The 16,401-nt window shown below is 30.7% G+C and overlaps 1 protein-coding gene across 3 annotated transcripts in view; it reads left to right on the forward strand.

The window, feature by feature from the left end:
- Positions 1–14,680: 14,680 nt before the first annotated feature.
- LOC126847383 (zinc finger protein castor homolog 1-like) overlaps positions 14,681–16,401 on the forward strand; it is a 51,481-nt gene continuing 49,760 nt past the window's right edge. For all 3 annotated transcript variants that reach the window (XM_050587558.1, XM_050587556.1, XM_050587557.1), the window contains exon 1: positions 14,681–15,336. The gene's annotated coding sequence lies outside the window, so the exon portion shown is untranslated. The remainder of the gene's footprint in view (positions 15,337–16,401) is intronic.

A 16,401-nucleotide genomic window follows, 5' to 3' on the forward strand; every position in this document is an offset into this window, starting at 1 on the left:
CGTCAGATCCCATCTTAAATGAAAAACATAAAAATTAGCCTTGACCTCAATTGTTTCATATTTTAGTTTAGTGAAAATTAACTATGTATATAATATTCCAAAAGCGCCTGTATTGATCTTTAATATATATTATAAAAGCTCTTTGTTGAAAATTAATAAAGCGCTCCGAGACGTTTGAATACTAAAAAGGTTATTAAACTCAATAAGCGTATGCCTACCCACGCCCTTCCCTATATATTAATGGATTATTCACCATCCGTCGTTCGTCTAGTACATTATTATATTTATACCTACTATATATGTGTCGGTAGAATTATAATTCTTCTACTTCCGGTATAATTATGTGTAATAGAACGCCCATAAATTACCGTAATACGACGATTAGCCCTGTTTGTAGAGAATTTAATTCAAAATTTTATATTCACTTGTTTTACAGTTGGTTGTATAGCTATTTAAGACTTGTAAATCACTTTTAACAATGAGCGCAAGTCTTCCATCATCCCTCGACACATGACCGACCGAAAACAGGCAGATGCTCAGATCTAAGTCTAAAACTATAAGTTTTTCCTTTTAAAATAAAATAACATGTTTCTTCAATAAAGGGAACTCTGGTCTCCACAAATTTAAATGTAAATAATATTACATTATAATTAATTTATATTCCATCAATGCTATGTATTTGATAAAATAACAAACATTTTGTCTCCAACTGGTGTTTTGTTTTACTTCCTGTCTTTATATTATTGCCATCTGGAATTTTAGCTTTAGTACTTAGGCGAGGTCATACAAATACAACGATCATTATTTTTACTGTTAAGTCAAATAGGACACACACACACACACACATACAATGCATTTTAAAAAAAGCCATTATAATAGGCCATGTCATAAGTACTGTTACCGGGAAAGATAAATTGAGTGCACGAAGTGTCTGGTTCTAATATTTCAGAAAATCTATTAAAGACAGCAGTTTAGGGGCACAAAAATTGGTTAGCAGTTAGTCATACACCAAGTATTTTTAAGTAAGCAATCGTTTCAAAATAAAGAACAAAACCAATCCAGTCAAATGGAAATTAAATATTTTTCAATTATCTGCTCGATGCCAGTACTAACATAACAAACCATTATAACTGTCATGTCCAACTACATATTTTGTCGTTCTCATCATACTGGCTATTTTTGCGTACCTTGAATTTAAGTTGTTATTTATAAAAGTGCTAATTATCCTATTGGGAAGGGCAGTCGCAATAAATACCTGGATTTGTTTACATATTAAAAACCTCATCATAATATCAGTCAGACAACAACAAATCATTTTTCGACATAGTCATAACTAATCGACCACCAACAACAGTATTGCATCTAAAACTGTAACTTTATAGGTGTTAATTTTCCAAAACAAACTAGACTCGGTCATTTGAAAATAGTAATTATAAATTCAGGTTTTAAATCGAGTACAAGTGTGTATCAAAATCCGTGGCCACGCGGAAATGGTTTAATTTTCGTTATTGTAAAATAAATAGTACTCGTGATGAGTCATGTTCAGAAAATTCCCTAAAGAGACACCCATTTTTCTCATTATGGCAAGTCAGTGATGATAATATCGACACATTCAACGAACAGTTCAAGAAATATACTCAAAAAAATGAACACAAATTAATGTACATGAAACTATTTGCCGAATTTAATTGATGAACTCTCTCAGTGTGCTCATGCATTATTTGGTTAACACGTCAAAGGATAAAAATATTCCCATAGACATTATTAATACTATAAGAAATTGTACATTCCAAAATTTGAATAAATTCGGTTTTTAAATAGACGTGGATATTATGGACAGCACACTCGCCGTTTTGGAATTCTTAGAATTATTAGTTGAATTTCGGACAGCACACGGCCCGGTGGGACTGATTATGTTTACCTACATATTAAAAAATGATATGCATTTATTATATTAATAATAATACCGTATATTAGTGTATTATAATATTATTATTGTATGTACATATATAGATGACAAATGGCACCTCGATTACTCATCCGGGTCTCTTTTGGTGTAAACGTCATAAATAAACAAATATGCGACGCGCTTACAACAATAAAGCTCTCAGAAAAATACCGTTTTTCAAATTATGATAATCTCAACAGCCTCGGGCACAGTGTCTTCCGTTTGGGACTCACAAATAATATTATTTATTTATCGTGTGGTACATCGCCCAAGGTACGCCCCACAGATACTACTATCGCGTTAATATCGTACATACACATATCCGCGAGGTATTCAAAGCCAAGGCAAGCCAAGTTTACCTAATCGGTCGAAAATGCGATTTTCAGCAATTTCCATATGGCTAGAAAACAAATAACTGCAAGTATCCAATGTTCTTATTGTTTCCTTCAGAATAATAACGCACAGAAATCGCAAAAACGCAATAAAATTCCACCGGTTTAGATTGAATTGAAAATATATGTTTGCGAATGACCTTTAATAGACCATATCTATCGTAAGTAGGCACTGTGTACTTTAATACTAATTAGTATAAATTCATTAAAATCACTATACCAGCACAGCTAGTGTGATCGATTCTCCTAGGAATGTTACTTTAACGGTTTGTAGGTAAACTTTCAATTAACCCGAGCTCTACTATGCAAACAGTATAAAATCCGCTATGCAATAACTAACAAAACAAATATAAAATAAAGTGCAGCCAACCTTACAAACGTTACGGGTCAGCAAAATCGAATGATAACGATTCAAAAAAATCAAAAAATCTAGGCGGTTTCTCCATTCGTAGGTTTCTTTTGAATAAAGGTGCGATTTATAACACATTTATCATTTTTTTAAATTTTTACAAACTCTCGATCATTCTATTTGTATAATTTTATTATTATTAATATTAAAAGCGTTTGGTCTGACACTTAAAAAAACGGATTACCGTCGAAGGAAAAATGACGGGGTGAAATTCTACTAGTTCACAATGAGAAGACCAGCCGTCCAGAATAGAAAATTTGCATATATTACTCGGAACCCTTTTCCACGCCATGTTGTAATAATATGCACTATGATTAATGTGTTATATGCACACGCAGACAGTCCCTCTTTAAACGGCAACAACGTTCGTTATAGTAAGGCAGACGACCGATGTAGACTACTATATTACAATGTGCAACAAAGTCGGTTAGAGATAACAATAAATAAAGAATACCTTTTAATCATATTTTATTTTTTTCGTGGCTCAGTTATTTCAACAAAAACCTAAGAAAACGATAAATAAACTAAAAAAATAATTATTACGAAAAAATAATAAAACTGTTGACAATACTGCGTGAGTCACGATAAAAGAAAAAATAATTTATATATTTACAATTATTCACAAAATTGTTTTGTTTTCATAATTGTGAAATGTCAAATGAGTCACTTGTCAATATATTGTTATTGCCGTGGAAGATAAAACTTGTGTTAAGACTTTTTGGTTATTTTGCTCGTATAAATTAATAATTTTGTGAACAATATTATTTGTGCTATACCTACTAATACTTTGATCGCTAATTTCGTATGCGTTTTGGATAACGCAGTATCGAGTAGTATTTTTTGTCCATGTAAAATCGCTAACTAATACTATGTCTTATGTAAACCCTTTCATATTATATACAAATATATATGTACATTTATATTTATATGTGTGTGTTTATTTTGAGAACAACGGGTTATCGTTTAGACATAAAAGGTTACATCCATACAACGTTTTCTGTCAATTAATTTAGATAACAAATTTACATTTTTTTTAATAATATTTGGATTGTTAATTAAAATTAGAAACGATTTCTATAAAATACACAATATATTAGTAAAATATTTATAATTATTGCCGACTCGTTTAAAATACCAGTTCTATCTAATTACTAATATAATATTATATTACAGGCGTTTTCTAATTAAATATTATTTAAATATAGTTGAACGGTTAAGAAAAATAACTGCATTTTTTTAGCTTCGATGCGGATGCTGAAAAGGTATTGATTTTACATAGTATCATCAATATATCAAAACCCATTTGCCCAGAAGGGGTAGACGCTTTTCTAGGGCTGGTTTACGGGCTTAAGATCTAAAATAGAGCTTTAAAATATTGACAATTTTTTCAAAAATCTGCAGTTCACATTTATTTGTTGAAGAATTACACTTTGAGTGTACTAAATTTCTATGTTCGCATTGAAGCGTTAGTTTTCCGTTACAATAACTCCTGTAGACTTGTGACCTCCCTATTAAATTTGTTTTTATTATGTGAGAATATATTTGATAGAGTTGTTAATATGTCTACAACAGCTTATTAAGCATGTCTACGGTAAATGATTAACCTAATTTTGCGCGATGATTAGAAAAAAACTAAGATTGGTCGAAAGTATCAAAAAAAAAAAAAAAAACACGATCCAAACCAGTTTCAAATATTTTATTATATACCTAATCGTTTACGTTTGTTTTGTTAATTTGAACACAACAATCCTTCTTCTGGTGTTTTTTTTTTTCTGGAGCAATTATAGCTAAAAATCGTTTATTAAATTATGTGTGCGTGTACAAACGATGTTCTTTTTTTTTTTTGACATTGTAATTATCAATATACACATCACATATTAGTTCTATATCTCAGGCGTTGTGTTATGTACAACACAATAATTCCACAACAATTTACTAAAACTGTTTATCTTTATCGCATACAATTTATGTTGTACACTATCAGATCATAATATCGATTCACAATTTATATTATTGCTTGTTGATCAATTTAACTATTTGAGAAATTGGATTATTATTTGATTCGTTTTGTTGCATAATTGAAATCGATCCGTATCGTCGAATTAAGATTAAAAAAAAAAAAACGTTTTACGATAAACATAATAGTAATACATTAAATGGTATTTAATAGCGTGGTACCAATATAATCTTGTGTATATCTTGTCACGGTCCGTCCATTATTCGAAAAAGTGTACATTTTTTTTTTGCCCCAACTATAAAAACTAATTAAGGCCACAATCGGACGTAAAAAATTAACTGTATTTTTATCAAAATCGGATTGCACAAACTGACATCGGTCGAGACTTGACAATAATTGTAATAATAATAATTATTATTATTATACTTGTCGACGGTTCGACAAATTTGACGGGCCGTAGTAATTATCTTGTACACTGTGTGACGGGAGTAGATAAAATATTTTTCAAAAAAAAAACAAAAAACCTGAAGAGAGACAACGGATAACGAACATGGGGCTGGGGAGGCAAGAGATGAGCAAGCACCGAGTTCTAATTTAAAACACTGTCAGCGACCATCTGGCGTCCCTTGTGTTTTATTATTATACAATACATAATTTTTTTATTCTCCTCTTGTTGTTTTCATACTCCATCTCGATAATAATTATTGCCGGTCCAGTATGAAAAATAAAGAACCGTGCCTACAAGGGATGCAAGCAAAACGATCGACCGTGGGGCTGTCACGACCGATTAAACTGAAAAGAGAATACAAAAAAACTGGTTAACGAAATCGGTAAAATATAAATCAACGCGCAGACGCGCAGAAGAATACATGTTTAAATTGCCAACGATACTGGTAAAAGGACTGTGTCATTTTTGCCGTTTTACATTTTTACTTATTATTTAAGATTATTAAATTGTTATACTTTGATGACGCCAGGGAGGGAATTAACATATCTTTTTTTCTCAGTACCGTTGGCGTTTTATATTGACCGTTTGTGTTTTCTATTAGAATATTTTGGCACAGAGTCCTGGGCAAATAAACTGGTGTGTGTATTTGTATAAGCGCTTATTCATATACTCGAAAGCTAGCAATGATAAGTGTCCGGAAATCGAAATTTATGTCGGTATTTTAAACATCATGTCAATGTATAAATCAGACCGAGGGAGAGCATCTGCGTTTTCATACTATATTATTATTATTACAACAATATGTACACACATAAGCGCGCATAACGTTGTCCGACCGTTTAAAAATATTATTAATCGAGGCCAAACCCTTTTTTTTTCTCGGACCACATTACAGTATTTACATGTATCTCCCCTTATTCTTTTTATCTACAAACGATGTTAAACGCGATTGTCGTTTATTGTTGGTTCATTGCGTCTCTCTCTCACACACACACACACACACACACACACACACACACACACACTGTGTGTTGATGGTTGTTGCATATTATTAATGGTAATCATATATAACCGCCAAGGAAACGGGCCTGCAATATTTGTACATGTTTTTCAAATAGTATTATATATTATAATAAAGTCGTTGGAAACATGATTTTTCGGACAACACTCGACGGTTGTAGTTATCGTATAGACAACACATACATTTACAATATTCTATTTGAAATTGCTACTTTATTCGATAAAAAAAAAACAGATTTAATAGAAATATTTAAAAGAAAAAAAAATCCTAATCTTTATATGAAATTTGATTATAATTATTTTGACGTTTGATAAGATGCGAAACTTCAATTAAATCCATATCAATTCTCAGAACGTTCACAGTGAGTGTTTAAAATAATTAACACTTTTTAGTGAAAAAAAAAATATATGCATATAATTAGATAAGTACAATTTTTAGTGATCAGCACAAATAATTTGTGTTAAGTCTTATGAAATTGACTAGTTTTTTTTTTACTTGTTACAACCTACTTGTTAAAAATTATATTATCATACATTTTGTTATAGTAACAAAGGTAATGTAATATCGCATTTATCTAAAAAAAAAATGTTTAATCAATATAAAATCACGCTATAAAAAAAAAATTATAAAATACTTAATATAATATGGTTTATTAAATTTTAATATAATTTTGTTAGTACAATCTTTCAGTTTTACAATTATTATTGTGTTATCCTTAGCATTTCATTTTTAAAATAAACAAGACCTTAATCTTTTTCCAAATGGTCGCGTTTCAGGCAAATATTAACAAAAGCAACTTAATTTATAATTAGGCAAATTAAAACTTGTAATAAAAAATCAGCATTTTTCTTTTATGGAAAACTTAGTTAATTCTTTCCTCCTAAAAAAATCACACACATAATTAAAATAGTCGATATAAAAAAAAGTCTTAACAATATAACGCCACAAGTTCCAGGAAAATATAAGGAAATGTGATTCGGTGAAAACAATTTATACTTAGTAATAAAAAAACAACAAGTTCATTCAACAAGAGTTAATTCATCCATTTAGGTGACAAAAACAAACAAAAGATGAAAATTTGCTGAAAACGTTGCTTTTTTTGATAAAAATATTTTCAAGTATACACATACATGTATTGTGCAATAACTTTTTAATTATTACATTTAGATTATACTAAGTACATTATCGTGTAATTCATAGAAATCAAATGAATATGGTGATGTATTTTTTTTTGTCCGAGATTAGCGACTAACTGCCAACACAAAAATTGAAATCTAAAATATTTAAACACTTTAATCGTTTGATATACATATTATTATTATGTGCTGTGTACGCGATCGATAACCGATTTTTTTTTTAGATACAATAAACGGCAACGATTAATAATTATTATTCACTTCTGATGTAATTATGATATAAAACCTATATAAACTTTATAATCGAAATGTAATTTAAAAAGAGCATTTTTTTTCTCCTATTTTATATACCACAAACATTCCAATGGAGTAAACGGCATACATATAATTACTGTTAAAAATAAAACCAGTATGCTATTAGTTAGGATATTTTTAAAAAAATCACTTTTACACTGTACACGTGTACGAATGGTATTTTATCGGGTTAGGTTCGAAGTTGTTTTATTTTATTTTTTGATTTCTAAAATAATTCTTATAATATTATTTAGTATTATAACACAGGCACAATGAGAAAAGAAAAAATATCCAATTTTTCTGGAGTCATCGTGCGGTTGGGCCGCTCATAATCGTTTTCGTGTCGTCTATAAACAACAATGAATGTACATTATAATATATGTAAAAAAAGAGAATACCGACGACTAGATACCATCGATTACGCCCAAATATCAATCAATTATAATATTATTATATCCCAACCCCGTCCGTCCACCGTATAGCGTCTTGCACCTCCCGTCGACGTCGAGAACTTATTGTACTAATTTTTATACACCTACCAAATGAAAAAATATACCTAGACATATTATACATAAGTTGTACACACACAAGAAACGATTTCGGTATCATTTTTTACTACAAAACAAAATCGAATAACCGTCTGCACTGTTTCTGGCTTGTTGTTTTTTTTTATTTTACACGTGTGATACTAAACCGAATAAATAATGTCGTTTTATAATGGCATGCATGCATATTATGTAAAAGTAGTACCAGCTATAATACACCTTTGACCCGGGTGTGGTAACCGGTAGCGAAAAAAGCGACACATTTTATTGTAGTATTAACGGTAAGCTTAAAACAAAAAGCCACGATAAGTTTTTATTCCCAATTAAATTTAATTCCCTACAATTGAAGTACGGGCATGGTATTGTGTAGATATGTTACACATCATTTATGATATGTAGCATTATGTACAAAATATCCATTCTGATAGTCTGATAAGATTTTGTTTAAAAAATTATTTGACCGCATAATGTATCAAGGGTGAACAAGTAGCAAGTCATAACCAATGGTCAAGTTAAAGGCGACAGCGGCCAATAGAAATAAAACACTGGTGCTTGGTCAAATGGTATTAAGTCAAAAATCATTAAATTTTCAGGAAGAATGTTCAGCAATCTACTGAAGTCCATATTTCCAAGTAGATAAGTTAATATATTGTTTTTATGGTTAAATCGTTTTTTTTTTTACATAGTTTAATTAACTTATTTTGATTTGCTAAAACAAATAACCAAATTCTTTTACATTTTTACTCATTAATATTGTGTTAGACTTAATTTGTCAAACTAACCTAACCTACCTTGTAACGATACCTTGTTTAGAATTTGTTGTGTATTGAAAATCTAAGTGCCTCAGCATATGTCCCGGCCCAGTTCGCCTTCGATAATTCCTTCCGTCAGTGTTTACCTACACTGACTTCTTACTCTTACACAAACATCAATGCCGCACCATAAAATGCTTACACATGAACGGGTTGAAGATATTTTTAACATGTTTACATTTTTAACTTAATTATTTGACGCTTTATTTTTTTAAATATATTTTCTTATCGTCGACTCAAAAGTTGTTTTATTCTATGTATGTTTCTTTTGGGAATATATTTTTATGGTAACCGTACAAATAATAATATTGTGATCAATTTATTAGGATTATTTTTTTTTATGATTTTATGCGGTAAAAATGTTTTGTAATAAATGTCTTTTCTTGGCCGAAAGTTACACAGCGCTGTTTTTATAATATATTTGAACCGCGTACATAATACTGTTCTCCGGCTGTATATAAACTATTTTTTATTGTTGCCCACCATCGTACGCCGTCAGTCATTGCGATATCTGAATGACAATGGAAATCCCATTACAATATTCATATGGGTGTAAAATATGAAATAGGAAGGGCCGTACATACACAATGTTGTATATTAATGTTATTATATGTAGGGTTGCCGAACAACGAAAATTAGACACTCCAAACTAGTTTTTTATTTTTTTTATTCGCAATACCAAATTTGCACATTTCTAACCTAGTTTTTTTATTTTATTATTATAATTTCTTTTTTAAAACTGCACACTTGACCCTCTCTCGGCTGTGAGGTGTGCGACCCGTTTTTACAGAAAGGATGCGAAAGCGACCGTTAAATTTCGTAAACACACCGTTCCTATTGAAATACACAGTGTGATGCTTATACATAAAGAGCAAATCGAATTAAATCATGACAAAACGAAATTTACCCTTTTTATAACCACCGTGCCGGTTTTATAAAACGACGATTTAAGATGATCTATTCAACACGGTTGCGGGCCCATGAGAAAGTGTTATATAGGTATGAATGCGCTAAAAAATAATTATTGTAAGTACAGAAACATATTGTTGTGCAATTGCACATTTTTTCGGTTATAAAGAATTACTAACAGCTGAGAATTGCATACAAATTTTAATTTTTTAATACCGAGCACTATATGACACTGTAACATAATTTTGGGTAAGATGAAGAAGATATTTGCAAAGTTTGTAAAAAGGATGACCAACAATATTTTATGTTACCTGAAATTCTGAGTATGTAAGTATTGAGTTACTTTTTTTTATTGTTTTGTTCCTGTATACCTACTTTTCTACATTTATTATCAGCCAAGAATTGTTGGTAATTAATACATTTAGGTACAGTTTTTTATTCCATCTACTCTTTACTAAATAATATAATTAAATGTGTTTCTTTTAAAAATGTTTAAAATTAATTGAATACATTATCTAATTTTTAATTAATTATCAAGTGGCATCCGAAGTCCAAATAATTTTTAAATACTTAAATATATCAAGTACAGCCATGATATGAATCATTATATTAGTCATTAGTAATTTTATATGTTTGAGGAATACAAAACTGTACATGCTTAACAAGCGACTAAACCTTGCTTGTATTTTTTAGGTATTAAAAACAATTAAACCTTAACTAATAATACAAAATCGATACACTTATATAACCTTGAGGTTATAGTGATGTACTTGAAATTTACAAATGGTCCAAAATGTGAGCAAGAGTTAGTTTGAACTTATATTGAAAATGTTTTACACATAAATATTGTCTTGGTTATTATATTGTTTTGAATCCTTAATGCTCATTAATTATTATACAATAATTACAAATATCAATCAAGGATCTAACCGAAAGTGTTTTTTTGATTTTCTGAAGAATAAAACATAGTTTTGTGCGAAGGAATTTAATTCTCAAAACTAAAATACAGATATGTGCCCGCGGTTAGAACAAAAAACAAAATAATGCGAACCGAGTTCTAATTAATCTCATAAGAGTCGAAAACCGGCATTACATATTATTTCTCTGTGGAAAAAAAAAATCATACATACATACAACAACAATAAGACATTACACATTTTTCTTGCAATATACGTGGCCACATATATAGCATAGAATAATCCATTATCGTTGCTTAAAAAATAATCAGACGCCGCGGTATTTCGATACATCCAAACCGACTGTATGTACATCAGGAATCGATGACCTCCAGTAAAAAAAAAAAAATATATATATAATATATTTTACTGTGCTGCACACATCATATAGCGATTTCGCAAACCGACCCTTTTTTTCAAGTCCTGTGCGCATTCCAATGTCTTACTTTTTAAGTACCCAATGCCGGATCGCCAAAAAAAGCTATTGTGTGTAAGTAATGATGTACGTAGCAGCAACGAGGTGGGTTTTATTTGTAAATATATAATAATAAAGATAAACCTATTATTTATTTTTATTCTTGTTACCATTACCGTTATAATATTACTACTGTACCCGCTAGTGGCAATGAACAGATCGATTAGCCAAAAACGAGTACACGGGTACATATTAAATGCAAACCTATCTGGGTACCATCAATGTATATTTTGAATAACATATAGTACACGCGTTTTGTTTTCCTTTACTGTACAATTGTTTTTTTTTAATAATTCCAATATTTACTCGAAAATTGCGTTTTTTTTAAATCCGTTTCCACATTTTAATGAAACAAATAACCAGTTGTCAAAATACAATGGGTTTTTTTTTAATAATAACTGCTGTCAATTTTCATATAAAAAAAAAACAATAAATGTAATAATTTTGAGTTTCACGAACGTACAAATCTATAAATTTTATTTTATATTCCGTATAAATGGTTTTTTTTCTTCATATTAACGTCATTCTTTATAATATTTTCGAAGGTTTGTTTGAGTATTGTCTCAACAAAATGTAATCGTTTGAACAACACGTATTGTAAGTATCTTAAAATTCATTAAGCTTAAAAAATTATAACCATTCGCAGTCGGAATTGAATAACAATAACACATATTTTACAGTCATTTTATTTAATAACGGATATTATACATACAATTGACCTGGCGTCGTATACTTTATATAGAAATAGTAAGTGCGGTTCTACCGTGTTGGATCTTAATCCAGTGAATAAGTCTTACTCATTACCGTTAACAGTTTAAATATAATGTTCTATCATTGAAGACAAAAACTCAAGTGCTGCGACAAATCCATCAAAGTAATTATTAAAAAAAACTTATACTTATTCTTTATTTTTTCACATTTTTATTAAACACATTAAAACAAGTTGCTGTGATTTCCTCTCATAAATCTTAAAACATGTCTATCCACATTATTGTCTACTATAATATTTAATAAGGAAAAAACAAAAAGTGGACCAAAGCAACAAACCATCGGAGACGTCCCGCTATTAGATTAGATTTTTTTTTAATTAAGGAATTATTATTTTACCAATTATTTCTTGTTATAAAGTTAACCGAGTTAGGTATCTATTGCCGTAATTTATATATAAGAACCATAAAAATAATCATAGTTCAAACAAGACGAACACTGATCAGGTTGAACATGAATGGTCATAAACTTTTACATTTTTATAGTTATTTTTGAAATTTTACTATCTGCTAGAACTACTTACTTACCTGTAGATAAGCAATTATCAAAAATATATGTATACAGTATACACTCATGAGTCATATGCATTCAAATTGAAAAATTCGTTAACAGTTATTGTGTCTTTTTATCTCAATAGTTTTAAAATAAAAAAGATAAACATACTATGTTTAAACAAATTGACGCCGACTTGTTAAGTGGCCAATTTAAGTGTGAAAAAGCAGTTTCAGCGGTTTTCTGATTTTTTTTCATGTCATTTAAAAGCATTCATGACCAGCTAAATAGTCAACTTTTGAAAAAATTAAATTGTTAATGTTTTAGATTCAGAATAATAAAAAAATCTTGCAAAAGACAATATTGAAATCACACTTTTGATATTAGCCGTTTTCATTTTATCTATTTACTAACTGTTTTATATAATATATTATAGATATAAATACATAGAAAAAATACATAGTTGGTACAACTATGGTAAATATAAGGACACAATCCATTATTTCTAGCTGTAATAACTAAATAAATAAATAGTTGGCCCAACTAAATGTATAGTTGCTGCTTGCTTTAACTAAAAATTCAGTTGGCCCAACTAGACATTTATTGTGTCCCTAAATGTTGGCCAAATTTTAGTTAAACCGATTTTGTATTTTTTTTTTGTGTATAATAATATATATATATATATATATATATATATATTTGTGTGTATTCAGTTCCATAAAAACCCCATTAAAAATACACTATTAAAGACATATACCTAATTTTATTGTTGAACATTTAAATTGAACAAGACAGGGCATTTTTTTTACGTTTCTCACTAGCCAAAATGTGTCTTGTATACGCAATGGGGTTGGGGCACTGGTCAGTGGTTGTTTTAATACTATTATTACTATGATATAATAAAGAGTGAGTTTGTCAAAGTATGAAAATTGAACTTTATAATTTGATTTGTATTTTATTCATTACCGTTAACACACTAACATGTTTTTAAGTGTTAAATATGATTGGTTTTTTTTATAAATATCTCACTTCCTCACTTGCTCCCTGTCCCCTAAACGCGATATTTTAGCTAACTGCCTTAGATCCTTAAACATTCCTTTCTCTATCTATTCTATATGCTGAATTCCAATTCCAAACCTCTCATTCTACAGATTATTTCCTTTATTACCGAGGCTGGTTTTTCTAATTTTAATGTATGTGGTTAAGTTTTGTTTTAATTTTATATATATATCTATTAGCCATTTTTTTTTTATTGTTTAATTATATGTAATTGTTGAGATATATTGTACCTACATATTATGCAGAATCTTAAATAAAAAAAACAATAATAATAATAATAACTATTCCTCACTTGGAAAATTTACTAAACATTCAAATTAAATTTAACTTTTATACTACTTGGCACTTGGAACATTTGACAAATTCACTCTTCTTTTTTTTATTGATCTTCTTGACAACATGGGTCATTAGATAAACATTAATAACAATTACTATTTACATAAATTAAATATTTTTTTTTTTCATAATTTTTTGTACAGATCGGTTGTTTTTAAGAATTTTATCATTTTAAAGATACTCTTTTGCTCTGGTCCGGTTGTTCAATTTAAATTGAGATGTTGTCTGTGTATTTGATATTTGCGACGTTCAGCGAGAAACGTATATTCACCACTCTTTTTCTACCTATATTATTATTATTTTGCACTTTGCTCGATCAGCAGAATTTAAAGAGTTTTAATTTCAACGTGCGCGACGTGCACGCCTGGTCGGGGGCGCGCGAGTGAGAGAAGGAGACAGACCAGGGGGTTGGGGGTGGGACAGACAGACCCGGGGGGGGGGGTGAGGAAAACGTTAATAAGCGGAATCCGGTGGAAAAAAAAGGTGTGATTTTTCGGTGGTTTGTTTTTTTTTTTTTTTTGGAGGGAAACGCCGCGACGTGTGGCCATTGGACTCGAAAATCCGTTCCCCTGCCCGCGCACGCGAGCCGCGCCCAGACGGCGGTCCGGCTCGGGCGGGCCGGGCGGTTCGGGTCGGCCGTTCGGGTGCCGTCGCCGCGGCCGCCTCGGTGGGGATACCAAGGGTTTCCTGCTTTTCGAATTTTACATTTCAGTGTCACCTGGCCACCGCACCGGCACCGCCACCCGACACAAACGCACACGCGAACCGCGTGATTACTCGTCGCCGTCGCCGCCGTCGCAGTCGCATATTCGAAAAGAAAAAAAAAATTGTTACAAATATCGCGCATAATTTTTTTATTCACATCACACACACACTCACATCAAGTGCGGATAAAAAAAAAAAAACAACAGCGGTGCGTGTCTGTGTGTGTGTACGAGTGCGTGTGGTCCGACGATCTTGGACCTTATTCGGTTTTTTTTTTTTTGTGATAATTAATTTTTTGCTCAAATAAAAACCATAAATTTTAATACTCAATATTATTATGTGATTTGTCGTGCTATTTTTTAGCCTAATTTTTTTTTTTTTACCGGCCGTCCGACGTGTGTCGCATACGAGGATTCGTGTGTACCTACCTGTACTTGCTATACACGCGGTTGACCGATTTTTTCCACACCTGTTTTTGACATTTTCGACGGGCAATTTTTTTTTTCGTGCGTTGTTCGATTTGTTGTTGATCGTTTATCATTCGTTAAATATAAATATTACGTTCGTCGTTCGTTGTTTGTGCAACTGCAGCAGCCGTGGACATCGTCGCACCAGTATCCAGTGCATCGCGTGCATGTGCAACTGCAGTGTATCGCACACCACAAGTTGCTATTGTGAGTACCTACCAGAACTATGAGCTTATATTTTCGAACCCCCCTCGATAAGGCTGTAGGGGCGCTGTAGCAGACACTTGCAATTTAAACTGTAGAGTTACAAAATAAAATGCAATAATTTTCTTGACGTGTAAAAATTCTCAACGTCTGCGTCACGACAATAAAATTAAAAAATAGGGTAAAACGGTAAAATTAATGTATTCAACGTTTTAAATCATTTTTTTTTTTTTTTTTGCAAACGCCTACTTGTAATATTTGATTACAATTAATCAGCATGGGCGTATAACAAGATATTTTAAAAGAAACCGACCGATATAATTGTTCACTTTAAAAAAAATGTCTCGGCGATAAAAGTATTATTTTGTATAATTTTATAGAAACAAGAATTTTTATTTATTGTGGAAAATAAAAATTGCAATAAATTCGTTTTACATTAAACATATTTTCTTTCCGTTTCAGTAAATTTCATGTTGTTTTTTTTTCAATCCTTGCATACGCTCCAATAGAGCACTGTGGGTTATAATTAATCTGTTTTATTAAAATAGCACATTAATGCTAGAGAGTAGACCGACTACAAATTATTATAATCTCATTATGTTTGGTTAACAAAAAAATTGGTTTATTTTCGCGAAATTCGCGCTTATCTCGCCTCGGCGGTCGTGAAGTAGTAGCTCATCTACAAGAATTATTATTGAACAATAAAAAAAAAATTACAAACGATAAATTCACGTAAGCCTGCTAAATAAGAAAAGAAGGAGAATAAAAAAAATCATCACTCTTACAGACTAGTTGACCTAAACCAATTATCACACCTCGTTATCTAACTTAATAATTTTTATTTTACATGTACAATATGTGTGCGTACATTTATTTTTTTTCTCATCTAATTTGTTGCCCATATTCCTTCCTTCTCGTTGGCGTCATCCGTTTCTTTCTTGAATTTTTTTGCCCAACTGCATAGGACACATTTTCCACGTAGTCGAGTAAAACGGCTCTTGTTATCATCGCGCTTATTATTAATTATACATTATTATGTACACTAGTGTGTTTTTTTTATAATAATTA

The sequence above is a fragment of the Adelges cooleyi genome, unplaced genomic scaffold, assembly GCF_023614345.1.
Source record: "Adelges cooleyi isolate 19-005CV unplaced genomic scaffold, UGA_ACOO_1.1 ACOO_flye_CR_arks_rails_tigmint_CR_PRNA_108, whole genome shotgun sequence".
Lineage (NCBI taxonomy): Eukaryota > Metazoa > Arthropoda > Insecta > Hemiptera > Adelgidae > Adelges > Adelges cooleyi.